Source organism: Venturia canescens, unplaced genomic scaffold (assembly GCF_019457755.1).
Source record: "Venturia canescens isolate UGA unplaced genomic scaffold, ASM1945775v1 PGA_scaffold_16__1_contigs__length_574578, whole genome shotgun sequence".
In the NCBI taxonomy this organism is placed as follows: Eukaryota; Metazoa; Arthropoda; class Insecta; order Hymenoptera; family Ichneumonidae; genus Venturia; species Venturia canescens.
Window position 1 is genome coordinate 317,356 of NW_025108585.1, and position 21,157 is coordinate 338,512.

Consider the following 21,157-nt stretch of genomic DNA (forward strand, 5'->3'; position numbering starts at 1 on the left):
ATATAATATGTAAAAAATTAATTGCAATGTACGAGAGTTTCTTTGCCGTTAAAATAATCCTTCAATTTTTCTAATGCTCGGTGTCTGTGTGAGATTTCATTTTTTACCGATTTCGGTAATTCTGCATAAGTTTGGTCGAAACCGTCTGGAAGAAAAATGGGATCCCAACCGAAGTCCCGGGGACCTTTTGGACTGACGATTGTTCCTCTTGTACGACCTTTGAAAAGGATGACAGATCCGTCCGAGTCTCCGTTCGTGTAAGCAAACGTGCATATTGCTTCAGCACCTTTATCCTTCCAACCATCTAGCATTTTGTGCAGTCCATCGGGTCCTAGCTTGTCCGAGAACCATTTAATGTAAGGACCCGGTAGACCGTTCATCGCGTCGAAACATAAGCACGTATCCTCGATGATCACCGGACCTTTTACGATTTCATACGCTGCACGACATTTTGCTATGCTTATATCATCCGCATCCCCTTGATATTCCGCTAGATCAATGTCTTTGTTTATGATCTCACGGGGAAAATTCTTCCCCAATATTGATACGACCTCTTCTAGTTTCTTTATATTTCCAGTCACGAAGACGAGTGGTTTCCCCATTTTCTGTAACAAACAAAAACTAAAAACTCTTTTTCAATCAGACGTTCGCTTAAAAAGTAACAAGCGATTCTTTTGGATTTTATACTGGCACAGGGAAAATGTAGGATCTCGTCGTGATCTAGTCTTTTTACGCTCAGACGTACCGAGACCACGAAGCTATCAGAGACCGATGGGATTGTACTCCAAAACTGCACGCGTCCTCGAAATATTTTATTTAATGTTGCACTATTCGGAAGATTACGCGTCCGCTCTCTTCCAGTCCTGTGCTCAGACTGCCCGGTCAGGCCAGCCAGCCCAAGAGTGGCGCATTCTCGAAGCTTCGGAGCGCGTCGTTCCGGCAAAAGTATAGTGGCGCCATCTGTACAGTAGCGTTCTCGAACGTAACTATTGTATTTTCATCGTTCGGCCACGCTACGCTTCGCTACTCTTCAGAGGTGAGAGAAATATAAATAGAAATAAAAACTGTAACAAATTTGCACAATTTTTTTTTTCATTTTAAACTTTTATAGGCCCCCGAGGATTGGAGGCTACACTGGTGAACGTTTACGGAAGCGTGTGAAGTAAATGCAACATGAAGCGTTAAGGCGCATGTGCATGTCAATTCTTGTCCTCTCTAACGCCGATCGCCATTGGCTCGTGCGATTCAGAGGGGGAAACGACTATTGAGAGAAAAACTTTCGGTGTTAGGGATAGATATAGTTAATAGGTATAAAGATAGAGAGAACGGGAGACGCAGAGATAGAGTGATTAATAAAGAGACAAAGATAGATATAGAAGCGAAGTAAGAAAAAGATAGTGAGAGAGGGATAGAAAGAAATAGAGAGATAGAAAGATAGATAGATATCGGGAGTTAGAGGGATAACAAAATAGAACGAATTAAGAGATACAAAAATCGAAAGATAGAGAGAGATGGAAAGAAAGAGAGAGAGAGAGAGGGAGACAGACAGACAGTGAAAGAGAGAGAGAGGGAGAGAAAGAGAAAGATAGAGAGACGGCGAGAGAGAGAGAGAAAGAGAGAGAGAAAGAGAGAGAGAGGGACAGAGAGAGAGAGAGAGAGAGAGACGGTGAGAGATGGTAGGTAGTGGTAAGGTGACAGAAAAAGATAGAGAGAAAGGGAAATGCAAAGATGGAAAAAGAGAAACGAAGTGACGAAGAGAGATAACAAAGCGAAGTTAGAAAGAGATAGTTAGAGTGGGATAGAAAAAGATAGAAATTTAGAAAGATAGATAGATATATAGAGGAATAACGAAATAGAGCGAATTGATACATAGAGAAATGGAAAGATGGAGAGAGATGGAGAGAGACAGCGAAAAAGAGTGAGAAAGAGAGAGGTTCGAGGGATTGAATAAATAAGCCGTTAAAATAATGATCGTGTTTGAAAATGAAATTTAAATGATGGTACATTTGTTTAACATATAATATGTAAAAAATTAATTGCAATGTACGAGAGTTTCTTTGCCGTTAAAATAATCCTTCAATTTTTCTAATGCTCGGTGTCTGTGTGAGATTTCATTTTTTACCGATTTCGGTAATTCTGCATAAGTTTGGTCGTAACCGTCTGGAAGAAAAATGGGATCCCAACCGAAGTCCCGGGGACCTTTTGGACTGACGATTGTTCCTCTTGTACGACCTTTGAAAAGGATGACAGATCCGTCCGAGTCTCCGTTCGTGTAAGCAAACGTGCATATTGCTTCAGCACCTTTATCCTTCCAACCATCTAGCATTTTGTGCAGTCCATCGGGTCCTAGCTTGTCCGAGAACCATTTAATGTAAGGACCCGGTAGACCGTTCATCGCGTCGAAACATAAGCACGTATCCTCGATGATCACCGGACCTTTTACGATTTCATACGCTGCACGACATTTTGCTATGCTTATATCATCCGCATCCCCTTGATATTCCGCTAGATCAATGTCTTTGTTTATGATCTCACGGGGAAAATTCTTCCCCAATATTGATACGACCTCTTCTAGTTTCTTTATATTTCCAGTCACGAAGACGAGTGGTTTCCCCATTTTCTGTAACAAACAAAAACCAAAAACTCTTTTTCAATCAGACGTTCGCTTAAAAAGTAACAAGCGATTCTTTTGGATTTTATACTGGCACAGGGAAAATGTAGGATCTCGTCGTGATCTAGTCTTTTTACGCTCAGACGTACCGAGACCACGAAGCTATCAGAGACCGATGGGATTGTACTCCAAAACTGCACGCGTCCTCGAAATATTTTATTTAATGTTGCACTATTCGGAAGATTACGCGTCCGCTCTCTTCCAGTCCTGTGCTCAGACTGCCCGGTCAGGCCAGCCAGCCCAAGAGTGGCGCATTCTCGAAGCTTCGGAGCGCGTCGTTCCGGCAAAAGTATAGTGGCGCCATCTGTACAGTAGCGTTCTCGAACGTAACTATTGTATTTTCATCGTTCGGCCACGCTACGCTTCGCTACTCTTCAGAGGTGAGAGAAATATAAATAGGAATAAAAACTGAAACAAATTTGCACAATTTTTTTTTTCATTTTAAACTTTTATAGGCCCCCGAGGATTGGAGGCTACACTGGTGAACGTTTACGGAAGCGTGTGAAGTAAATGCAACATGAAGCGTTAAGGCGCATGTGCATGTCAATTCTTGTCCTCTCTAACGCCGATCGCCATTGGCTCGTGCGATTCAGAGGGGGAAACGACTATTGAGAGAAAAACTTTCGGTGTTAGGGATAGATATAGTTAATAGGTATAAAGATAGAGAGAACGGGAGACGCAGAGATAGAGTGATTAATAAAGAGACAAAGATAGATATAGAAGCGAAGTAAGAAAAAGATAGTGAGAGAAGGATAGAAAGAAATAGAGAGATAGAAAGATAGATAGATATCGGGAGTTAGAGGGATAACAAAATAGAACGAATTAAGAGATACAAAAATCGAAAGATAGAGAGAGATGGAAAGAAAGAGAGAGAGAGAGGGAGACAGACAGACAGTGAAAGAGAGAGAGAGGGAGAGAAAGAGAAAGATAGAGAGACGGCGAGAGAGAGAGAGAAAGAGAGAGAGAAAGAGAGAGAGAGGGACAGAGAGAGAGAGAGAGAGAGACGGTGAGAGAGAGAGAGACGGTGAGCGAGAGAGACGGTGAGAGATGGTAGGTAGTGGTAAGGTGACAGAAAAAGATAGAGAGAAAGGGAAATGCAAAGATGGAAAAAGAGAAATGAAGTGACGAAGAGAGATAACAAAGCGAAGTTAGAAAGAGATAGTTAGAGTGGGATAGAAAAAGATAGAAATTTAGAAAGATAGATAGATATATAGAGGAATAACGAAATAGAGCGAATTGATACATAGAGAAATGGAAAGATGGAGAGAGATGGAGAGAGACAGCGAAAAAGAGTGAGAAAGAGAGAGGTTCGAGGGATTGAATAAATAAGCCGTTAAAATAATGATCGTGTTTGAAAATGAAATTTTAATGATGGTACATTTGTTTAACATATAATATGTAAAAAATTAATTGCAATGTACGAGAGTTTCTTTGCCGTTAAAATAATCCTTCAATTTTTCTAATGCTCGGTGTCTGTGTGAGATTTCATTTTTTACCGATTTCGGTAATTCTGCATAAGTTTGGTCGAAACCGTCTGGAAGAAAAATGGGATCCCAACCGAAGTCCCGGGGACCTTTTGGACTGACGATTGTTCCTCTTGTACGACCTTTGAAAAGGATGACAGATCCGTCCGAGTCTCCGTTCGTGTAAGCAAACGTGCATATTGCTTCAGCACCTTTATCCTTCCAACCATCTAGCATTTTGTGCAGTCCATCGGGTCCTAGCTTGTCCGAGAACCATTTAATGTAAGGACCCGGTAGACCGTTCATCGCGTCGAAACATAAGCACGTATCCTCGATGATCACCGGACCTTTTACGATTTCATACGCTGCACGACATTTTGCTATGCTTATATCATCCGCATCCCCTTGATATTCCGCTAGATCAATGTCTTTGTTTATGATCTCACGGGGAAAATTCTTCCCCAATATTGATACGACCTCTTCTAGTTTCTTTATATTTCCAGTCACGAAGACGAGTGGTTTCCCCATTTTCTGTAACAAACAAAAACTAAAAACTCTTTTTCAATCAGACGTTCGCTTAAAAAGTAACAAGCGATTCTTTTGGATTTTATACTGGCACAGGGAAAATGTAGGATCTCGTCGTGATCTAGTCTTTTTACGCTCAGACGTACCGAGACCACGAAGCTATCAGAGACCGATGGGATTGTACTCCAAAACTGCACGCGTCCTCGAAATATTTTATTTAATGTTGCACTATTCGGAAGAACTGCACGCGTCCTCGAAATATTTTATTTAATGTTGCACTATTCGGAAGATTACGCGTCCGCTCTCTTCCAGTCCTGTGCTCAGACTGCCCGGTCAGGCCAGCCAGCCCAAGAGTGGCGCATTCTCGAAGCTTCGGAGCGCGTCGTTCCGGCAAAAGTATAGTGGCGCCATCTGTACAGTAGCGTTCTCGAACGTAACTATTGTATTTTCATCGTTCGGCCACGCTACGCTTCGCTACTCTTCAGAGGTGAGAGAAATATAAATAGAAATAAAAACTGTAACAAATTTGCACAATTTTTTTTTTCATTTTAAACTTTTATAGGCCCCCGAGGATTGGAGGCTACACTGGTGAACGTTTACGGAAGCGTGTGAAGTAAATGCAACATGAAGCGTTAAGGCGCATGTGCATGTCAATTCTTGTCCTCTCTAACGCCGATCGCCATTGGCTCGTGCGATTCAGAGGGGGAAACGACTATTGAGAGAAAAACTTTCGGTGTTAGGGATAGATATAGTTAATAGGTATAAAGATAGAGAGAACGGGAGACGCAGAGATAGAGTGATTAATAAAGAGACAAAGATAGATATAGAAGCGAAGTAAGAAAAAGATAGTGAGAGAGGGATAGAAAGAAATAGAGAGATAGAAAGATAGATAGATATCGGGAGTTAGAGGGATAACAAAATAGAACGAATTAAGAGATACAAAAATCGAAAGATAGAGAGAGATGGAAAGAAAGAGAGAGAGAGAGAGGGAGACAGACAGACAGTGAAAGAGAGAGAGAGGGAGAGAAAGAGAAAGATAGAGAGACGGCGAGAGAGAGAGAGAAAGAGAGAGAGAAAGAGAGAGAGAGGGACAGAGAGAGAGAGAGAGAGAGAGACGGTGAGAGATGGTAGGTAGTGGTAAGGTGACAGAAAAAGATAGAGAGAAAGGGAAATGCAAAGATGGAAAAAGAGAAACGAAGTGACGAAGAGAGATAACAAAGCGAAGTTAGAAAGAGATAGTTAGAGTGGGATAGAAAAAGATAGAAATTTAGAAAGATAGATAGATATATAGAGGAATAACGAAATAGAGCGAATTGATACATAGAGAAATGGAAAGATGGAGAGAGATGGAGAGAGACAGCGAAAAAGAGTGAGAAAGAGAGAGGTTCGAGGGATTGAATAAATAAGCCGTTAAAATAATGATCGTGTTTGAAAATGAAATTTAAATGATGGTACATTTGTTTAACATATAATATGTAAAAAATTAATTGCAATGTACGAGAGTTTCTTTGCCGTTAAAATAATCCTTCAATTTTTCTAATGCTCGGTGTCTGTGTGAGATTTCATTTTTTACCGATTTCGGTAATTCTGCATAAGTTTGGTCGTAACCGTCTGGAAGAAAAATGGGATCCCAACCGAAGTCCCGGGGACCTTTTGGACTGACGATTGTTCCTCTTGTACGACCTTTGAAAAGGATGACAGATCCGTCCGAGTCTCCGTTCGTGTAAGCAAACGTGCATATTGCTTCAGCACCTTTATCCTTCCAACCATCTAGCATTTTGTGCAGTCCATCGGGTCCTAGCTTGTCCGAGAACCATTTAATGTAAGGACCCGGTAGACCGTTCATCGCGTCGAAACATAAGCACGTATCCTCGATGATCACCGGACCTTTTACGATTTCATACGCTGCACGACATTTTGCTATGCTTATATCATCCGCATCCCCTTGATATTCCGCTAGATCAATGTCTTTGTTTATGATCTCACGGGGAAAATTCTTCCCCAATATTGATACGACCTCTTCTAGTTTCTTTATATTTCCAGTCACGAAGACGAGTGGTTTCCCCATTTTCTGTAACAAACAAAAACCAAAAACTCTTTTTCAATCAGACGTTCGCTTAAAAAGTAACAAGCGATTCTTTTGGATTTTATACTGGCACAGGGAAAATGTAGGATCTCGTCGTGATCTAGTCTTTTTACGCTCAGACGTACCGAGACCACGAAGCTATCAGAGACCGATGGGATTGTACTCCAAAACTGCACGCGTCCTCGAAATATTTTATTTAATGTTGCACTATTCGGAAGATTACGCGTCCGCTCTCTTCCAGTCCTGTGCTCAGACTGCCCGGTCAGGCCAGCCAGCCCAAGAGTGGCGCATTCTCGAAGCTTCGGAGCGCGTCGTTCCGGCAAAAGTATAGTGGCGCCATCTGTACAGTAGCGTTCTCGAACGTAACTATTGTATTTTCATCGTTCGGCCACGCTACGCTTCGCTACTCTTCAGAGGTGAGAGAAATATAAATAGGAATAAAAACTGAAACAAATTTGCACAATTTTTTTTTTCATTTTAAACTTTTATAGGCCCCCGAGGATTGGAGGCTACACTGGTGAACGTTTACGGAAGCGTGTGAAGTAAATGCAACATGAAGCGTTAAGGCGCATGTGCATGTCAATTCTTGTCCTCTCTAACGCCGATCGCCATTGGCTCGTGCGATTCAGAGGGGGAAACGACTATTGAGAGAAAAACTTTCGGTGTTAGGGATAGATATAGTTAATAGGTATAAAGATAGAGAGAACGGGAGACGCAGAGATAGAGTGATTAATAAAGAGACAAAGATAGATATAGAAGCGAAGTAAGAAAAAGATAGTGAGAGAAGGATAGAAAGAAATAGAGAGATAGAAAGATAGATAGATATCGGGAGTTAGAGGGATAACAAAATAGAACGAATTAAGAGATACAAAAATCGAAAGATAGAGAGAGATGGAAAGAAAGAGAGAGAGAGAGGGAGACAGACAGACAGTGAAAGAGAGAGAGAGGGAGAGAAAGAGAAAGATAGAGAGACGGCGAGAGAGAGAGAGAAAGAGAGAGAGAAAGAGAGAGAGAGGGACAGAGAGAGAGAGAGAGAGAGACGGTGAGAGAGAGAGAGACGGTGAGCGAGAGAGACGGTGAGAGATGGTAGGTAGTGGTAAGGTGACAGAAAAAGATAGAGAGAAAGGGAAATGCAAAGATGGAAAAAGAGAAATGAAGTGACGAAGAGAGATAACAAAGCGAAGTTAGAAAGAGATAGTTAGAGTGGGATAGAAAAAGATAGAAATTTAGAAAGATAGATAGATATATAGAGGAATAACGAAATAGAGCGAATTGATACATAGAGAAATGGAAAGATGGAGAGAGATGGAGAGAGACAGCGAAAAAGAGTGAGAAAGAGAGAGGTTCGAGGGATTGAATAAATAAGCCGTTAAAATAATGATCGTGTTTGAAAATGAAATTTTAATGATGGTACATTTGTTTAACATATAATATGTAAAAAATTAATTGCAATGTACGAGAGTTTCTTTGCCGTTAAAATAATCCTTCAATTTTTCTAATGCTCGGTGTCTGTGTGAGATTTCATTTTTTACCGATTTCGGTAATTCTGCATAAGTTTGGTCGTAACCGTCTGGAAGAAAAATGGGATCCCAACCGAAGTCCCGGGGACCTTTTGGACTGACGATTGTTCCTCTTGTACGACCTTTGAAAAGGATGACAGATCCGTCCGAGTCTCCGTTCGTGTAAGCAAACGTGCATATTGCTTCAGCACCTTTATCCTTCCAACCATCTAGCATTTTGTGCAGTCCATCGGGTCCTAGCTTGTCCGAGAACCATTTAATGTAAGGACCCGGTAGACCGTTCATCGCGTCGAAACATAAGCACGTATCCTCGATGATCACCGGACCTTTTACGATTTCATACGCTGCACGACATTTTGCTATGCTTATATCATCCGCATCCCCTTGATATTCCGCTAGATCAATGTCTTTGTTTATGATCTCACGGGGAAAATTCTTCCCCAATATTGATACGACCTCTTCTAGTTTCTTTATATTTCCAGTCACGAAGACGAGTGGTTTCCCCATTTTCTGTAACAAACAAAAACCAAAAACTCTTTTTCAATCAGACGTTCGCTTAAAAAGTAACAAGCGATTCTTTTGGATTTTATACTGGCACAGGGAAAATGTAGGATCTCGTCGTGATCTAGTCTTTTTACGCTCAGACGTACCGAGACCACGAAGCTATCAGAGACCGATGGGATTGTACTCCAAAACTGCACGCGTCCTCGAAATATTTTATTTAATGTTGCACTATTCGGAAGATTACGCGTCCGCTCTCTTCCAGTCCTGTGCTCAGACTGCCCGGTCAGGCCAGCCAGCCCAAGAGTGACGCATTCTCGAAGCTTCGGAGCGCGTCGTTCCGGCAAAAGTATAGTGGCGCCATCTGTACAGTAGCGTTCTCGAACGTAACTATTGTATTTTCATCGTTCGGCCACGCTACGCTTCGCTACTCTTCAGAGGTGAGAGAAATATAAATAGGAATAAAAACTGAAACAAATTTGCACAATTTTTTTTTTCATTTTAAACTTTTATAGGCCCCCGAGGATTGGAGGCTACACTGGTGAACGTTTACGGAAGCGTGTGAAGTAAATGCAACATGAAGCGTTAAGGCGCATGTGCATGTCAATTCTTGTCCTCTCTAACGCCGATCGCCATTGGCTCGTGCGATTCAGAGGGGGAAACGACTATTGAGAGAAAAACTTTCGGTGTTAGGGATAGATATAGTTAATAGGTATAAAGATAGAGAGAACGGGAGACGCAGAGATAGAGTGATTAATAAAGAGACAAAGATAGATATAGAAGCGAAGTAAGAAAAAGATAGTGAGAGAGGGATAGAAAGAAATAGAGAGATAGAAAGATAGATAGATATCGGGAGTTAGAGGGATAACAAAATAGAACGAATTAAGAGATACAAAAATCGAAAGATAGAGAGAGATGGAAAGAAAGAGAGAGAGAGAGAGGGAGACAGACAGACAGTGAAAGAGAGAGAGAGGGAGAGAAAGAGAAAGATAGAGAGACGGCGAGAGAGAGAGAGAAAGAGAGAGAGAAAGAGAGAGAGAGGGACAGAGAGAGAGAGAGAGAGAGACGGTGAGAGAGAGAGAGACGGTGAGCGAGAGAGACGGTGAGAGATGGTAGGTAGTGGTAAGGTGACAGAAAAAGATAGAGAGAAAGGGAAATGCAAAGATGGAAAAAGAGAAATGAAGTGACGAAGAGAGATAACAAAGCGAAGTTAGAAAGAGATAGTTAGAGTGGGATAGAAAAAGATAGAAATTTAGAAAGATAGATAGATATATAGAGGAATAACGAAATAGAGCGAATTGATACATAGAGAAATGGAAAGATGGAGAGAGATGGAGAGAGACAGCGAAAAAGAGTGAGAAAGAGAGAGGTTCGAGGGATTGAATAAATAAGCCGTTAAAATAATGATCGTGTTTGAAAATGAAATTTTAATGATGGTACATTTGTTTAACATATAATATGTAAAAAATTAATTGCAATGTACGAGAGTTTCTTTGCCGTTAAAATAATCCTTCAATTTTTCTAATGCTCGGTGTCTGTGTGAGATTTCATTTTTTACCGATTTCGGTAATTCTGCATAAGTTTGGTCGAAACCGTCTGGAAGAAAAATGGGATCCCAACCGAAGTCCCGGGGACCTTTTGGACTGACGATTGTTCCTCTTGTACGACCTTTGAAAAGGATGACAGATCCGTCCGAGTCTCCGTTCGTGTAAGCAAACGTGCATATTGCTTCAGCACCTTTATCCTTCCAACCATCTAGCATTTTGTGCAGTCCATCGGGTCCTAGCTTGTCCGAGAACCATTTAATGTAAGGACCCGGTAGACCGTTCATCGCGTCGAAACATAAGCACGTATCCTCGATGATCACCGGACCTTTTACGATTTCATACGCTGCACGACATTTTGCTATGCTTATATCATCCGCATCCCCTTGATATTCCGCTAGATCAATGTCTTTGTTTATGATCTCACGGGGAAAATTCTTCCCCAATATTGATACGACCTCTTCTAGTTTCTTTATATTTCCAGTCACGAAGACGAGTGGTTTCCCCATTTTCTGTAACAAACAAAAACTAAAAACTCTTTTTCAATCAGACGTTCGCTTAAAAAGTAACAAGCGATTCTTTTGGATTTTATACTGGCACAGGGAAAATGTAGGATCTCGTCGTGATCTAGTCTTTTTACGCTCAGACGTACCGAGACCACGAAGCTATCAGAGACCGATGGGATTGTACTCCAAAACTGCACGCGTCCTCGAAATATTTTATTTAATGTTGCACTATTCGGAAGATTACGCGTCCGCTCTCTTCCAGTCCTGTGCTCAGACTGCCCGGTCAGGCCAGCCAGCCCAAGAGTGGCGCATTCTCGAAGCTTCGGAGCGCGTCGTTCCGGCAAAAGTATAGTGGCGCCATCTGTACAGTAGCGTTCTCGAACGTAACTATTGTATTTTCATCGTTCGGCCACGCTACGCTTCGCTACTCTTCAGAGGTGAGAGAAATATAAATAGAAATAAAAACTGTAACAAATTTGCACAATTTTTTTTTTCATTTTAAACTTTTATAGGCCCCCGAGGATTGGAGGCTACACTGGTGAACGTTTACGGAAGCGTGTGAAGTAAATGCAACATGAAGCGTTAAGGCGCATGTGCATGTCAATTCTTGTCCTCTCTAACGCCGATCGCCATTGGCTCGTGCGATTCAGAGGGGGAAACGACTATTGAGAGAAAAACTTTCGGTGTTAGGGATAGATATAGTTAATAGGTATAAAGATAGAGAGAACGGGAGACGCAGAGATAGAGTGATTAATAAAGAGACAAAGATAGATATAGAAGCGAAGTAAGAAAAAGATAGTGAGAGAGGGATAGAAAGAAATAGAGAGATAGAAAGATAGATAGATATCGGGAGTTAGAGGGATAACAAAATAGAACGAATTAAGAGATACAAAAATCGAAAGATAGAGAGAGATGGAAAGAAAGAGAGAGAGAGAGAGGGAGACAGACAGACAGTGAAAGAGAGAGAGAGGGAGAGAAAGAGAAAGATAGAGAGACGGCGAGAGAGAGAGAGAAAGAGAGAGAGAAAGAGAGAGAGAGGGACAGAGAGAGAGAGAGAGAGAGAGACGGTGAGAGAGAGAGAGACGGTGAGCGAGAGAGACGGTGAGAGATGGTAGGTAGTGGTAAGGTGACAGAAAAAGATAGAGAGAAAGGGAAATGCAAAGATGGAAAAAGAGAAATGAAGTGACGAAGAGAGATAACAATGCGAAGTTAGAAAGAGATAGTTAGAGTGGGATAGAAAAAGATAGAAATTTAGAAAGATAGATAGATATATAGAGGAATAACGAAATAGAGCGAATTGATACATATAGAAATGGAAAGATGGAGAGAGATGGAGAGAGACAGCGAAAAAGAGTGAGAAAGAGAGAGGTTCGAGGGATTGAATAAATAAGCCGTTAAAATAATGATCGTGTTTGAAAATGAAATTTTAATGATGGTACATTTGTTTAACATATAATATGTAAAAAATTAATTGCAATGTACGAGAGTTTCTTTGCCGTTAAAATAATCCTTCAATTTTTCTAATGCTCGGTGTCTGTGTGAGATTTCATTTTTTACCGATTTCGGTAATTCTGCATAAGTTTGGTCGTAACCGTCTGGAAGAAAAATGGGATCCCAACCGAAGTCCCGGGGACCTTTTGGACTGACGATTGTTCCTCTTGTACGACCTTTGAAAAGGATGACAGATCCGTCCGAGTCTCCGTTCGTGTAAGCAAACGTGCATATTGCTTCAGCACCTTTATCCTTCCAACCATCTAGCATTTTGTGCAGTCCATCGGGTCCTAGCTTGTCCGAGAACCATTTAATGTAAGGACCCGGTAGACCGTTCATCGCGTCGAAACATAAGCACGTATCCTCGATGATCACCGGACCTTTTACGATTTCATACGCTGCACGACATTTTGCTATGCTTATATCATCCGCATCCCCTTGATATTCCGCTAGATCAATGTCTTTGTTTATGATCTCACGGGGAAAATTCTTCCCCAATATTGATACGACCTCTTCTAGTTTCTTTATATTTCCAGTCACGAAGACGAGTGGTTTCCCCATTTTCTGTAACAAACAAAAACCAAAAACTCTTTTTCAATCAGACGTTCGCTTAAAAAGTAACAAGCGATTCTTTTGGATTTTATACTGGCACAGGGAAAATGTAGGATCTCGTCGTGATCTAGTCTTTTTACGCTCAGACGTACCGAGACCACGAAGCTATCAGAGACCGATGGGATTGTACTGCAAAACTGCACGCGTCCTCGAAATATTTTATTTAATGTTGCACTATTCGGAAGATTACGCGTCCGCTCTCTTCCAGTCCTGTGCTCAGACTGCCCGGTCAGGCCAGCCAGCCCAAGAGTGGCGCATTCTCGAAGCTTCGGAGCGCGTCGTTCCGGCAAAAGTATAGTGGCGCCATCTGTACAGTAGCGTTCTCGAACGTAACTATTGTATTTTCATCGTTCGGCCACGCTACGCTTCGCTACTCTTCAGAGGTGAGAGAAATATAAATAGGAATAAAAACTGAAACAAATTTGCACAATTTTTTTTTTCATTTTAAACTTTTATAGGCCCCCGAGGATTGGAGGCTACACTGGTGAACGTTTACGGAAGCGTGTGAAGTAAATGCAACATGAAGCGTTAAGGCGCATGTGCATGTCAATTCTTGTCCTCTCTAACGCCGATCGCCATTGGCTCGTGCGATTCAGAGGGGGAAACGACTATTGAGAGAAAAACTTTCGGTGTTAGGGATAGATATAGTTAATAGGTATAAAGATAGAGAGAACGGGAGACGCAGAGATAGAGTGATTAATAAAGAGACAAAGATAGATATAGAAGCGAAGTAAGAAAAAGATAGTGAGAGAAGGATAGAAAGAAATAGAGAGATAGAAAGATAGATAGATATCGGGAGTTAGAGGGATAACAAAATAGAACGAATTAAGAGATACAAAAATCGAAAGATAGAGAGAGATGGAAAGAAAGAGAGAGAGAGAGGGAGACAGACAGACAGTGAAAGAGAGAGAGAGGGAGAGAAAGAGAAAGATAGAGAGACGGCGAGAGAGAGAGAGAAAGAGAGAGAGAAAGAGAGAGAGAGGGACAGAGAGAGAGAGAGAGAGAGACGGTGAGAGAGAGAGAGACGGTGAGCGAGAGAGACGGTGAGAGATGGTAGGTAGTGGTAAGGTGACAGAAAAAGATAGAGAGAAAGGGAAATGCAAAGATGGAAAAAGAGAAATGAAGTGACGAAGAGAGATAACAAAGCGAAGTTAGAAAGAGATAGTTAGAGTGGGATAGAAAAAGATAGAAATTTAGAAAGATAGATAGATATATAGAGGAATAACGAAATAGAGCGAATTGATACATAGAGAAATGGAAAGATGGAGAGAGATGGAGAGAGACAGCGAAAAAGAGTGAGAAAGAGAGAGGTTCGAGGGATTGAATAAATAAGCCGTTAAAATAATGATCGTGTTTGAAAATGAAATTTTAATGATGGTACATTTGTTTAACATATAATATGTAAAAAATTAATTGCAATGTACGAGAGTTTCTTTGCCGTTAAAATAATCCTTCAATTTTTCTAATGCTCGGTGTCTGTGTGAGATTTCATTTTTTACCGATTTCGGTAATTCTGCATAAGTTTGGTCGTAACCGTCTGGAAGAAAAATGGGATCCCAACCGAAGTCCCGGGGACCTTTTGGACTGACGATTGTTCCTCTTGTACGACCTTTGAAAAGGATGACAGATCCGTCCGAGTCTCCGTTCGTGTAAGCAAACGTGCATATTGCTTCAGCACCTTTATCCTTCCAACCATCTAGCATTTTGTGCAGTCCATCGGGTCCTAGCTTGTCCGAGAACCATTTAATGTAAGGACCCGGTAGACCGTTCATCGCGTCGAAACATAAGCACGTATCCTCGATGATCACCGGACCTTTTACGATTTCATACGCTGCACGACATTTTGCTATGCTTATATCATCCGCATCCCCTTGATATTCCGCTAGATCAATGTCTTTGTTTATGATCTCACGGGGAAAATTCTTCCCCAATATTGATACGACCTCTTCTAGTTTCTTTATATTTCCAGTCACGAAGACGAGTGGTTTCCCCATTTTCTGTAACAAACAAAAACCAAAAACTCTTTTTCAATCAGACGTTCGCTTAAAAAGTAACAAGCGATTCTTTTGGATTTTATACTGGCACAGGGAAAATGTAGGATCTCGTCGTGATCTAGTCTTTTTACGCTCAGACGTACCGAGACCACGAAGCTATCAGAGACCGATGGGATTGTACTCCAAAACTGCACGCGTCCTCGAAATATTTTATTTAATGTTGCACTATTCGGAAGATTACGCGTCCGCTCTCTTCCAGTCCTGTGCTCAGACTGCCCGGTCAGGCCAGCCAGCCCAAGAGTGGCGCATTCTCGAAGCTTCGGAGCGCGTCGTTCCGGCAAAAGTATAGTGGCGCCATCTGTACAGTAGCGTTCTCGAACGTAACTATTGTATTTTCATCGTTCGGCCACGCTACGCTTCGCTACTCTTCAGAGGTGAGAGAAATATAAATAGGAATAAAAACTGAAACAAATTTGCACAATTTTTTTTTTCATTTTAAACTTTTATAGGCCCCCGAGGATTGGAGGCTACACTGGTGAACGTTTACGGAAGCGTGTGAAGTAAATGCAACATGAAGCGTTAAGGCGCATGTGCATGTCAATTCTTGTCCTCTCTAACGCCGATCGCCATTGGCTCGTGCGATTCAGAGGGGGAAACGACTATTGAGAGAAAAACTTTCGGTGTTAGGGATAGATATAGTTAATAGGTATAAAGATAGAGAGAACGGGAGACGCAGAGATAGAGTGATTAATAAAGAGACAAAGATAGATATAGAAGCGAAGTAAGAAAAAGATAGTGAGAGAGGGATAGAAAGAAATAGAGAGATAGAAAGATAGATAGATATCGGGAGTTAGAGGGATAACAAAATAGAACGAATTAAGAGATACAAAAATCGAAAGATAGAGAGAGATGGAAAGAAAGAGAGAGAGAGAGGGAGACAGACAGACAGTGAAAGAGAGAGAGAGGGAGAGAAAGAGAAAGATAGAGAGACGGCGAGAGAGAGAGAGAAAGAGAGAGAGAAAGAGAGAGAGAGGGACAGAGAGAGAGAGAGAGAGAGAGAGAGACGGTGAGAGAGAGAGAGACGGTGAGCGAGAGAGACGGTGAGAGATGGTAGGTAGTGGTAAGGTGACAGAAAAAGATAGAGAGAAAGGGAAATGCAAAGATGGAAAAAGAGAAATGAAGTGACGAAGAGAGATAACAAAGCGAAGTTAGAAAGAGATAGTTAGAGTGGGATAGAAAAAGATAGAAATTTAGAAAGATAGATAGATATATAGAGGAATAACGAAATAGAGCGAATTGATACATAGAGAAATGGAAAGATGGAGAGAGATGGAGAGAGACAGCGAAAAAGAGTGAGAAAGAGAGAGGTTCGAGGGATTGAATAAATAAGCCGTTAAAATAATGATCGTGTTTGAAAATGAAATTTTAATGATGGTACATTTGTTTAACATATAATATGTAAAAAATTAATTGCAATGTACGAGAGTTTCTTTGCCGTTAAAATAATCCTTCAATTTTTCTAATGCTCGGTGTCTGTGTGAGATTTCATTTTTTACCGATTTCGGTAATTCTGCATAAGTTTGGTCGTAACCGTCTGGAAGAAAAATGGGATCCCAACCGAAGTCCCGGGGACCTTTTGGACTGACGATTGTTCCTCTTGTACGACCTTTGAAAAGGATGACAGATCCGTCCGAGTCTCCGTTCGTGTAAGCAAACGTGCATATTGCTTCAGCACCTTTATCCTTCCAACCATCTAGCATTTTGTGCAGTCCATCGGGTCCTAGCTTGTCCGAGAACCATTTAATGTAAGGACCCGGTAGACCGTTCATCGCGTCGAAACATAAGCACGTATCCTCGATGATCACCGGACCTTTTACGATTTCATACGCTGCACGACATTTTGCTATGCTTATATCATCCGCATCCCCTTGATATTCCGCTAGATCAATGTCTTTGTTTATGATCTCACGGGGAAAATTCTTCCCCAATATTGATACGACCTCTTCTAGTTTCTTTATATTTCCAGTCACGAAGACGAGTGGTTTCCCCATTTTCTGTAACAAACAAAAACCAAAAACTCTTTTTCAATCAGACGTTCGCTTAAAAAGTAACAAGCGATTCTTTTGGATTTTATACTGGCACAGGGAAAATGTAGGATCTCGTCGTGATCTAGTCTTTTTACGCTCAGACGTACCGAGACCACGAAGCTATCAGAGACCGATGGGATTGTACTCCAAAACTGCACGCGTCCTCGAAATATTTTATTTAATGTTGCACTATTCGGAAGATTACGCGTCCGCTCTCTTCCAGTCCTGTGCTCAGACTGCCCGGTCAGGCCAGCCAGCCCAAGAGTGGCGCATTCTCGAAGCTTCGGAGCGCGTCGTTCCGGCAAAAGTATAGTGGCGCCATCTGTACAGTAGCGTTCTCGAACGTAACTATTGTATTTTCATCGTTCGGCCACGCTACGCTTCGCTACTCTTCAGAGGTGAGAGAAATATAAATAGGAATAAAAACTGAAACAAATTTGCACAATTTTTTTTTTCATTTTAAACTTTTATAGGCCCCCGAGGATTGGAGGCTACACTGGTGAACGTTTACGGAAGCGTGTGAAGTAAATGCAACATGAAGCGTTAAGGCGCATGTGCATGTCAATTCTTGTCCTCTCTAACGCCGATCGCCATTGGCTCGTGCGATTCAGAGGGGGAAACGACTATTGAGAGAAAAACTTTCGGTGTTAGGGATAGATATAGTTAATAGGTATAAAGATAGAGAGAACGGGAGACGCAGAGATAGAGTGATTAATAAAGAGACAAAGATAGATATAGAAGCGAAGTAAGAAAAAGATAGTGAGAGAGGGATAGAAAGAAATAGAGAGATAGAAAGATAGATAGATATCGGGAGTTAGAGGGATAACAAAATAGAACGAATTAAGAGATACAAAAATCGAAAGATAGAGAGAGATGGAAAGAAAGAGAGAGAGAGAGAGGGAGACAGACAGACAGTGAAAGAGAGAGAGAGGGAGAGAAAGAGAAAGATAGAGAGACGGCGAGAGAGAGAGAGAAAGAGAGAGAGAAAGAGAGAGAGAGGGACAGAGAGAGAGAGAGAGAGAGACGGTGAGAGAGAGAGAGACGGTGAGCGAGAGAGACGGTGAGAGATGGTAGGTAGTGGTAAGGTGACAGAAAAAGATAGAGAGAAAGGGAAATGCAAAGATGGAAAAAGAGAAATGAAGTGACGAAGAGAGATAACAAAGCGAAGTTAGAAAGAGATAGTTAGAGTGGGATAGAAAAAGATAGAAATTTAGAAAGATAGATAGATATATAGAGGAATAACGAAATAGAGCGAATTGATACATAGAGAAATGGAAAGATGGAGAGAGATGGAGAGAGACAGCGAAAAAGAGTGAGAAAGAGAGAGGTTCGAGGGATTGAATAAATAAGCCGTTAAAATAATGATCGTGTTTGAAAATGAAATTTTAATGATGGTACATTTGTTTAACATATAATATGTAAAAAATTAATTGCAATGTACGAGAGTTTCTTTGCCGTTAAAATAATCCTTCAATTTTTCTAATGCTCGGTGTCTGTGTGAGATTTCATTTTTTACCGATTTCGGTAATTCTGCATAAGTTTGGTCGAAACCGTCTGGAAGAAAAATGGGATCCCAACCGAAGTCCCGGGGACCTTTTGGACTGACGATTGTTCCTCTTGTACGACCTTTGAAAAGGATGACAGATCCGTCCGAGTCTCCGTTCGTGTAAGCAAACGTGCATATTGCTTCAGCACCTTTATCCTTCCAACCATCTAGCATTTTGTGCAGTCCATCGGGTCCTAGCTTGTCCGAGAACCATTTAATGTAAGGACCCGGTAGACCGTTCATCGCGTCGAAACATAAGCACGTATCCTCGATGATCACCGGACCTTTTACGATTTCATACGCTGCACGACATTTTGCTATGCTTATATCATCCGCATCCCCTTGATATTCCGCTAGATCAATGTCTTTGTTTATGATCTCACGGGGAAAATTCTTCCCCAATATTGATACGACCTCTTCTAGTTTCTTTATATTTCCAGTCACGAAGACGAGTGGTTTCCCCATTTTCTGTAACAAACAAAAACTAAAAACTCTTTTTCAATCAGACGTTCGCTTAAAAAGTAACAAGCGATTCTTTTGGATTTTATACTGGCACAGGGAAAATGTAGGATCTCGTCGTGATCTAGTCTTTTTACGCTCAGACGTACCGAGACCACGAAGCTATCAGAGACCGATGGGATTGTACTCCAAAACTGCACGCGTCCTCGAAATATTTTATTTAATGTTGCACTATTCGGAAGATTACGCGTCCGCTCTCTTCCAGTCCTGTGCTCAGACTGCCCGGTCAGGCCAGCCAGCCCAAGAGTGGCGCATTCTCGAAGCTTCGGAGCGCGTCGTTCCGGCAAAAGTATAGTGGCGCCATCTGTACAGTAGCGTTCTCGAACGTAACTATTGTATTTTCATCGTTCGGCCACGCTACGCTTCGCTACTCTTCAGAGGTGAGAGAAATATAAATAGAAATAAAAACTGTAACAAATTTGCACAATTTTTTTTTTCATTTTAAACTTTTATAGGCCCCCGAGGATTGGAGGCTACACTGGTGAACGTTTACGGAAGCGTGTGAAGTAAATGCAACATGAAGCGTTAAGGCGCATGTGCATGTCAATTCTTGTCCTCTCTAACGCCGATCGCCATTGGCTCGTGCGATTCAGAGGGGGAAACGACTATTGAGAGAAAAACTTTCGGTGTTAGGGATAGATATAGTTAATAGGTATAAAGATAGAGAGAACGGGAGACGCAGAGATAGAGTGATTAATAAAGAGACAAAGATAGATATAGAAGCGAAGTAAGAAAAAGATAGTGAGAGAGGGATAGAAAGAAATAGAGAGATAGAAAGATAGATAGATATCGGGAGTTAGAGGGATAACAAAATAGAACGAATTAAGAGATACAAAAATCGAAAGATAGAGAGAGATGGAAAGAAAGAGAGAGAGAGAGAGGGAGACAGACAGACAGTGAAAGAGAGAGAGAGGGAGAGAAAGAGAAAGATAGAGAGACGGCGAGAGAGAGAGAGAAAGAGAGAGAGAAAGAGAGAGAGAGGGACAGAGAGAGAGAGAGAGAGAGAGACGGTGAGAGATGGTAGGTAGTGGTAAGGTGACAGAAAAAGATAGAGAGAAAGGGAAATGCAAAGATGGAAAAAGAGAAACGAAGTGACGAAGAGAGATAACAAAGCGAAGTTAGAAAGAGATAGTTAGAGTGGGATAGAAAAAGATAGAAATTTAGAAAGATAGATAGATATATAGAGGAATAACGAAATAGAGCGAATTGATACATAGAGAAATGGAAAGATGGAGAGAGATGGAGAGAGACAGCGAAAAAGAGTGAGAAAGAGAGAGGTTCGAGGGATTGAATAAATAAGCCGTTAAAATAATGATCGTGTTTGAAAATGAAATTTAAATGATGGTACATTTGTTTAACATATAATATGTAAAAAATTAATTGCAATGTACGAGAGTTTCTTTGCCGTTAAAATAATCCTTCAATTTTTCTAATGCTCGGTGTCTGTGTGAGATTTCATTTTTTACCGATTTCGGTAATTCTGCATAAGTTTGGTCGTAACCGTCTGGAAGAAAAATGGGATCCCAACCGAAGTCCCGGGGACCTTTTGGACTGACGATTGTTCCTCTTGTACGACCTTTGAAAAGGATGACAGATCCGTCCGAGTCTCCGTTCGTGTAAGCAAACGTGCATATTGCTTCAGCACCTTTATCCTTCCAACCATCTAGCATTTTGTGCAGTCCATCGGGTCCTAGCTTGTCCGAGAACCATTTAATGTAAGGACCCGGTAGACCGTTCATCGCGTCGAAACATAAGCACGTATCCTCGATGATCACCGGACCTTTTACGATTTCATACGCTGCACGACATTTTGCTATGCTTATATCATCCGCATCCCCTTGATATTCCGCTAGATCAATGTCTTTGTTTATGATCTCACGGGGAAAATTCTTCCCCAATATTGATACGACCTCTTCTAGTTTCTTTATATTTCCAGTCACGAAGACGAGTGGTTTCCCCATTTTCTGTAACAAACAAAAACCAAAAACTCTTTTTCAATCAGACGTTCGCTTAAAAAGTAACAAGCGATTCTTTTGGATTTTATACTGGCACAGGGAAAATGTAGGATCTCGTCGTGATCTAGTCTTTTTAC